Here is a 7,961-nt window from a genome sequence, read left to right on the forward strand (position 1 = left end):
AAACGAGGGGCAGCTATCGGCCCATGCCAAAGCCCCAAATTCTCCTTCACCTGGCTTCGTCCTCCCAAAGGAGAATATAAAATGTCCCAAACTTGCTAACATAAAGTCTGCCCCCATAGATATGGGTCACTTTATATAATGGACATCTTAGGAAATTGTCCTTAAACCCATTTTTTTTGGGTGGTGGAGAGGAAGGTCAAATTCTAGATTCAGTAGAAGAATTTATTGTTTATAAAAATATTACAGCAAAATTTTATATCACATTATTTATTTTATAAATACAGGTTTTCTTCATAGATCAGATTTCTTTAAAGCAGAATGAATCACACACTGTGAGGTAGGCTTATTTGAGTTACTTTTTTAAAAAAGCTCTTAACTTCTTATAGGGAATTTCAGATAACACACCACAGCTCTAATTGCTGACGAAGTGTTCCTGAGTGGAGGCCCTCCCTGGAGGACCACTCTAAAACCCATTGGTAATTGGTTATATCCATCTTTATTCCAACGGTTAATATGCTAAAGTCCTTAAAAACAGTTTGTTCTTGTAATTCCCTTAAATAGGATTTATGCAACCTATTTCACTTTGCAAATCTTTCGTTGTAGGGAATGCAAGCATGAACTTTGCTCCCAATTCAGAGGCCCAATGAACAAGGTTTATGTGTAATTTCAAATAGCAATCCATGAACGCTCTTACTCTCCAGTCACAGGGCCTGTGCTTTTCCTGCTGGGGGAGCCACCATGGGATCCCACAGGGGTAGGGCTCTGAAGCCAAGTCCCCCTTGGCTAGTATTTTGCTTCTCTTTCTTCTTTGGGTTAGTCCCAAAAATCTACTCAAGAGAATTCTGGATTTTCTTATGTCCAGATGGGCTACCTAGTGATTCTAGCCTGTTCCTTTTGATGTGGCAATATTTACTTTCACCATTGCCCTAATAAGTAGGATTTGTGACACTTTAGCATCTGTTTGGGGATTATGGATGCATCCAGAAAAAAGCCTCAGCATCTAGATTCTATCCATCCAGGTTTCTTTAGTGTTCACATTTGGGTACTTCTCAAGGTGCTTAAAAAATCCACAACAAGCAGGTGAGATTATTGGATGGAACAAAGGAACAAATATCTCTACATTTGGGGCATAGGCCCTACACAAACCTTTGTCAAAATATACCTCTGGGAGCTGGGCTTGAGGTGTCCCATTACTCACATCCTAGCTGCTGACCAAGGGGCAAACAGAGCCCCAGCAATTCTCTGCTCAGCCTGGTTTCTGCCTCCCGTGGGCCCAGACCCACGTGGCAGAAAGAGGCCTAGTCACCAGCAGCACTGCTGATGGCTGGACTCAGCGATGGACACGACCTGGCATAAATGCTGCGACTGGTCCCACCAGAGATTTTGCTTCTTGACAGACACCCCATTACATTCTTCCTCAATGAGTCCAAATGTGGCTTCACCGACCTCAGTATAGGAAACCCCACTGACTATGGGTGGGTCTATGAATTGAAACCTAATTAAAACCCTTGTTTAGATAGTGAGGGCTTAGGCAAAGGATTCCAGCATCTGGCAGAAGGCAGGTTCTGATGACATTGGATATTCCCCCGTGACTGTAACTTGGTGGGAGCCATGTCAATGTGAGCCCTCCTTTACATGAAAGGAAAACATATCCGTGTGTGTGGAATGCATCCCCTGCTCTGCCTGAGCCGCTTACTGTTCCAGCTCATCTCAGTGAACCTGTGTTGAGCCCAGGGTGACCTTGCCTGTGTTGGAGTCTTACACTGAGACCCATCTGCTAACTGCAGCTGTCACTCAGAGCGAAATCACCAACTGATCAAAGCCCTGCTCTTTCTGAACATAAAATGAAATCTGAAAAGTAAGGCCATGTTGCCGACACCTTTTGGGCTAAGCCTTTCATGAGGGGGAGATGTCGGTGTGGGTGAGTCCCATTTTCATATCCCTGCCTGAGCCCCGGCAGCCCAGCTGGCAGCTGGCAGCAGCCAGAGGTACCAGGAGTGTAGAAAATCAAAGCTCTCTCCTGCTACCAGCGAGTTAAGCCCCAAAGGGCCTGCACAGAATGATTACTTGGAACGCTGCAAGGGTCTTTTTATTCTCCTTCCGGTCAGCTTTGCTGGTATCCAGGGGCTAAGTATACCTGTAAGCATGTGAATTTCAATAAACATGTTTTCTTCAATTACCCAGCTGGACAGTTTGGTTCACCAGAGCCTGCAATCATACAAAAGCGGCCAGGGAATTGTGGTGATTTAGATAATGTCTAATCCCCTCTTTGCTTAACCTGCAGGGGATATGGGCAGCTTCAGACCAGGGAGTGGAGAGAGGGAGGTGGAGAGAGCCTGTTCTCACCCACCCGGAGAGGCAGGTTCTTGGCTCAGCCTCAGGGACTGATGGCGTGTGCAGGCAGAGAAGCTGTAAAGGATTGTGGAGGCGACTGGGGTGTGTGCGGTGGCTTGGGAGTGGCAGGGAGGGGCATGGAGAATGTGGAGCAGCCTTGGGGTGACCGGACAGACAGAGCTGCTACCCAGCTTGGGTGCTAAGAAGCAGAAGACACCCAGTGAGGACTCAGGTTTTAATCTCTGATTTTATACCCAGAGCGGCTGTCCCCAGTCAGCAGAGGCCACCATTGTAGATCTTAGTTTTTGTAATGCACTTTGGTAGATCATTTTCCATCACAGTATCACCTCTGCTGTCTGCTTAGCTAAACTCATTAAATATGCAGGAGATTTCTCCTCAAGTTACTTGGGGTGGGGGAGGGGGGTAATGAAAGAAGGATTCTTGGTCTTCAGGGAAAAACTGTAAATGGCAGTGCAGAACCGGGTAGAGTAGAGCTATTGTTTGGGGCCCGAGACAGTGTGCTGTGGCCTTGGAATCTCTCCCTGGGTGCCATGGGGTGCAGGTCTGCTGGGATTCTAGTCTCATGAATCAAAAAGGATTCCTCCTGTAATGGCAGCGCTTGTCTCTCCCTCTCACTGTTTTCTGGATGTTTGGCGTCTATTTCTATTTGAAAGATCCCTCTGATTTCCTCTGAGGCACTGTTTCTCCCTTGAATCTGGGTCGGTGTGTGCTCCACTCCACCCGGAGGCAGGGTCCTGCCAGACTCTCTTGCTCTGGGACAAGCATGGTGCCGAGCACCTGCCTCTGGGTCTGCTTTGGTTTCTGCCATTCCCAAGCCTGGCTCTTCAAAGTCTCCTCTATCCTATACGACTTCAATATCCCTCGTGCTCAACTTAGCCAGACCGGTTGTTTCCTACAAGTAAGAAGCCATACAGTCAAAGATCAGGATCTGGTCCTGTTGGCAGGGAGTTTGCAGATCAAAGAACCCTCCATGTTTTTGTTGTCTTTATTTTCTAACAGATGGGGAAACTGAGAAGGCTGACTTGCCCAAGGACCCATGGCTTATTAGTGAAGGGCAGGGACTTGAACTCAGGACTTCGGTTGAGTCTGCTGCTCTTCCTACTACAACCCCCAGACAGATCCCTTGGCTTGAACGTTCTGGTAACTTTGTGGCCAGTCAGGTCCATTGGTCTGTGACAGGGAGCGGTGAGAGGAGCCATGGGTACAGCATTCATTAAGTGCCACCCTCTGCAGGATGGGCTGCCTGGGTGTGTGTGTGCAGAGGAGCGAGGGCACGGGCAGGGCTTCAGGGGAGAGAAGGGAACAGCACTTCAGAAAGCACCTTCATCTGCCCTTCTGCTTGGTCAGAGGGCTCAAGTCTGCAATAGTTGGAAGTGGCACATAATGACAGCGCATTAATATAAATGGGAAATAAATAAGCAATAACCACGACATGCACATTTCAGGATCACCTTGGAAGAAAGTCCTTAGGATTCCCCGGGGGCTGTGGAGGGAAGCAGGCTGGGGTCTGCCCTGGAGAGATCTCCCTCCCTCTGCCTCGTGACTTGGTTTAACTCCAGCCCCTGCCCCACGGCCCAGAGACTGCTGCCTCTGACACTCACTTCAGTTTCTTGGCAGGCACCTGCCCTCTGACACTCACCAGGGCCCTGGTGGGCACTTCCTCCTGTGAGTAGCCCCACTAATGAGGGTGACATTTCCAGTTCCCCTCCTGCGGGCTTTGTCTTCCTGCAGCATCCTGGGCCTGGTCTCCTGGGAGACCTCATTAAAGGGCTGGCAGTGCTTCCACCAATAGTCATGTCTGGGCCTGAGAATCCCATGTCTATAACCAAAGAAAAGCATCTTTGTATGTATCCCAGGGATCTGTAAATAGTGTAGCCCACATCCATCGGACTGTGGGCTTTTGGTGTGAGGGGCACCACATCTGTAGCCTGGATACCATGCCTATGGCACAGGGTGATTGTGGGTGGTTTTCATAACCCCCACTGCATTCATTTGTTCAACTAATGAATTAAACATGAGCTGCATTGTATATGCTTGCTATTATGTTAGGAGAGGAAGATGGGTGGACCAGCAAGAGGATGAGGTACCTGCTCTCCAGGGATTCAGTTGTACTAGACTTCTGTTGTCTGTGGCTTTCTTAGCATCTGTTTCTCTTTCCTTTGATAATTTCACCTTAATTTCCTCTTGAGAGACCCCCTCTCATTGTCTAGTCCCTTCCTTGGGGAAGGGACTGATTGCATTCCTTGGCTCCAGTGCTGAGCAAGGAGCACATTTGCCAATCAAAGCACTTTTTCACTTTTTCCAAACCACACGAGTGGCTTAAGAAGGGAACATGACCCAAGTCAGTCCCAGAGAATCGGTCCTGGAACTTTTGCCAGAACTGTTGGGACTGAGGAGTTCTCCTTCTGCCAGTGTTGCTCAGGGCCAGGAGGGGAACCTGGTTCTGTGCATCATCCCCGCTACCATCTGGGGAGAGCCTGCTTGCGAATGAAGACAGACCAAAGGAAACTACAGCTGAGAGTAGGGACGGGTCAGAGTTCTCAATGTGTCATTGGAGCACCTAGGCCCAATGATTCCCGATCTACTCATGAATTTTGCAATCACACAGCTAATCAATTCTCCTTTTCCCTTAAACCAGTTAGAGATGGGTTTCTGTCTTTTGAAATAAAAAGCGTCCTTATTGATAATACAATAAAGTAGGGGAGCAGGATGAATTAATCACTTATAATAACATCGTGGCAATAAGAAAACACACAGAAATGTCATGGGAGTAGAGGGAAGCCTCACCCAGCCTGAGGGTCTTGGGGAAAAGATGTCAAGAAAAGGGACTACTTGTCCTTAGTCATAGTGAGTGAGTAGGGATTGTCTAGGTACACATTGCAGGAAGAAAGAACACCTAACACACTAAAATTCATTGAACATACTATTTTTTAAAGAGTATTACATTTCAGAAAGATTTAGATCTGAAATAATAGAAAAAACGGTGTTCAAAAGGGAAAACTTCAATTTTATGAATTGATGACTATGGGGCAGCTCATTCTTTCTGATGCCATGTGACTGCTGGCTGCATTGGTGAGCTAACTAGTCTCAGACACACCCTTGCAATTCTTTGAGAATTCTGGAAGGGAAACATGCCCATATAAAAGGCTAGAATCTACAGCAATGGTTCACAGACCTGGGTGTTTCAGAATCTCTTAGGAGAGTGAAAATATAGGTGCATGAACGCCACACTTCTGACCAAATGAAACTCAAAGTGGGGTCTAATGCTTTATTAAAGTGCCTCAGCTGATTTTGAAGCCAGTTTTGGGGTACACTGAACCTGAAGGGAGGAGAAAAAAATATGTCATGAGAGAAAGCACCAGGATTTGGAAATTGAGATATCTGAAACTCCAGTTCATCATTTATTAGCTGCATTGTAGTTTATTACCTCATTTGTAAAAGAGAAATAATTACATTCATTTAACATCCATAATTATTTGTGGGATGTTTCCTAGGCACCAGTCACTGTACGGTATTATGTGCTTGGGATATAACAGCGAACTAAACAGATTATCTCTGCCCAGCAGGGACAGACTGTGAAAATAATAAATGAATATGTTATATGTATGGTGGAAGTAAATAAATGCCATGGAAAAAGGAAAAGGACAGGAGCGCTAGAGGAGGTGGATTGATCAGACGGAATATTATACAGGGCTAGGTGCATTGAGAAGGAGATTTGAGCAAGGACTTGAGGGAAAAGAGAGGACTAGCTAATAGTCCTTGTCTTGGGCTAGAGCATTAAAGGCAGAGGGGTTAGCTACTGGGATAATTCCAACTTTTTGGCCGGAGAAACTGGAAGGATGCTATATTGAGATGGGGAGTTGGTTTGTGGATGAAGAAGATTGGTGGTGGGGGGAGGGTTTGAGGGGGGTGGTCAGCAATTCAGTTTAGGACATGTTTAATTGAGATGTCTATTAGATCTGCAAGTGGAGATGTTGAGGATGCAGTTGAATATCTGGGTTTAGAGTTCAGAAGAGAGGTCTCAGCTGGAGATATAAATCTGGGATTCAACATATATGAGTTTTGAAAGCCTTGGAATTCTAAAGCCTTGGAATTCACCCTACAAGGAAGTGGGTACAAATAGAGAAGAGGGGATAACCAAGAACTGAATCCTGGAAAAGCTCCAATAAGGAAAGGTCAGAGGGAAGAGGAAGAACCAGTAAAAGAGACGGAGAAGACTAACCAGTGATGTGTTCCAGAAGCCAAGTAAAGGCGTGTTTCTAAGGAGGAGGTAATGATAGATAAACCACATCACATACTGCCAATGGTGCAGTTCAAGTCAGATAAGGGCCAAGAATCGGCCACTGGAGTGGAGAAAATTGTTGGCTTTGATCAAAGAAGCTCTGGAGGATTGGAAGAGTCAAACGTTTGTTGCAGAGTGTGGGTTTCTGTTGTAGAATTGTTGTGAGGATTACATAAAAGCTTTAATGTTGTGTAAATTAATTACTATCATGGTTGGTATTGAGGAATAAATCTAAAATCTCTTTTTTGATCATGTCTTCATTCCCAACTAAGAGCATTACCCAAGACTACAATACTGAACATAAATCCAAGAATTTTGATTTTGATTATTTTGAATATATAGATTAAGTTGGGAAGAAACTGACATCTTAATAATATTGAGTCCTCCAATCCATCCATGCACAAGAAATATCTCCATTTAGTTAGATCTTTGATTTCTATCATCATTAGACTTTTGTAGTTTTCACAGTAAACCTTGTACACATTTTCTTAGATTCATACCTAATTATTTCCTTTTTGTATACTATTGTAAATAGTATTGAGATTTTAATTTTTCATTGATATTATATAGGAAAGCAAACTGACTTTTATATAATAGCATTTTATCCTGTGACCTTGCTATATACTTGCTTATTAGTTCGAGTTGTTTTTTTAATTCATATTATCTGTGAAAAAAAGCAGTTTTTGTTCTTCTTTCCCACCCAATTTGTATATTGCTTCTTTTCTTTTCTTATTGTTTCTTCACTAGCTAGCCCTTCCAGGATGCTGCTGAGTGGACGTGGCGAGAGGGGAGCATCTTTGCTTTGTTTTCTGTCTTAGGGGAGAAGCGCCCAGTTTCTCAGCATCATGATGTTTGCTGTGAGCTTTTGCAGATATTACTTGTCATATTGAGGTAGTTTGACTGTATTCTTGTTTGCTGAGAGGTTTTTTTTTTATCATTAACGGGTATTAGATTTTATCAAAAGCGTTTCTGAACCAATTAATATATTATGTGACATTTTCTTCTTTAGTTTGTTGACATGCTGAGTGATACTGATTGATTTTCAATGCATTGTATTTCTACAACAAGTCCCACTGGTTGTGGTGTATAATTATTTTTATACTTTTATCCTACCTGAGTCTTTATATTTAAAGTTTGTTTCTTGGTGTGTGCTTTTACCCACTCAGCAATGTCTGTCTTTTAATGATGTATTTAGATCATTAACATTTAAAAGACTTATTGATGTAGTTGAATTAATGTTTAGAATGTTTCCAACTGTTTTCTATTCCTTTCATTTGTTCTTTGTTTCCTTTTTCTCCCTCTTCTTTTTATTTTTATTTTTTTG

This window comes from Myotis lucifugus, unplaced genomic scaffold (assembly GCF_000147115.1).
Source record: "Myotis lucifugus unplaced genomic scaffold, Myoluc2.0 scaffold_282, whole genome shotgun sequence".
NCBI lineage: Eukaryota > Metazoa > Chordata > Mammalia > Chiroptera > Vespertilionidae > Myotis > Myotis lucifugus.